Source organism: Panthera leo, chromosome C1, assembly GCF_018350215.1.
Source record: "Panthera leo isolate Ple1 chromosome C1, P.leo_Ple1_pat1.1, whole genome shotgun sequence".
In the NCBI taxonomy this organism is placed as follows: domain Eukaryota; kingdom Metazoa; phylum Chordata; class Mammalia; order Carnivora; family Felidae; genus Panthera; species Panthera leo.
The window spans coordinates 6,550,748-6,551,180 of record NC_056686.1 but is presented as its reverse complement, the minus strand read 5'-3'; positions in this window follow the sequence as shown (position 1 = coordinate 6,551,180).

Below are 433 nucleotides of genomic sequence, written 5' to 3'. Positions count from 1 at the left end.
CGCAGGGAGGGCTTGGCCACAGCCCTTTCCCTTCCCTCGAGACACAGAGAGGGAGTCAAAAGTGGCTTTGTATTTTTAATAAACTTTCCTTTATTAGGTTACTGACTATTATTAACCATCATAAAATAGAACGGGAGTTTCAAAACTGTACAGGTCACAAGGTTCTGGGCTGAGGGGAAAGAAGGGTGGGGCCGGGGTTTGGGAAGCTTGGGGACAGAGGTGCAGAGAAATGACAAAGAGCCCGCAATTCATCCAGCGTCGGTGGGAGACGGCTGGGCCAAGGCAGTAAGGCTGGGAGCGGCAGAAATAGAACTCTCTCGTGTGCAACATTCATGAGAACATGACCCACCCCGAAACAGGAGTGAGGAAAAGTCTTTAAAAGTCTTACAGGTAAGATTTCCTCCCCACTCCCCCCCCCGTCCCCGCCCTTGGA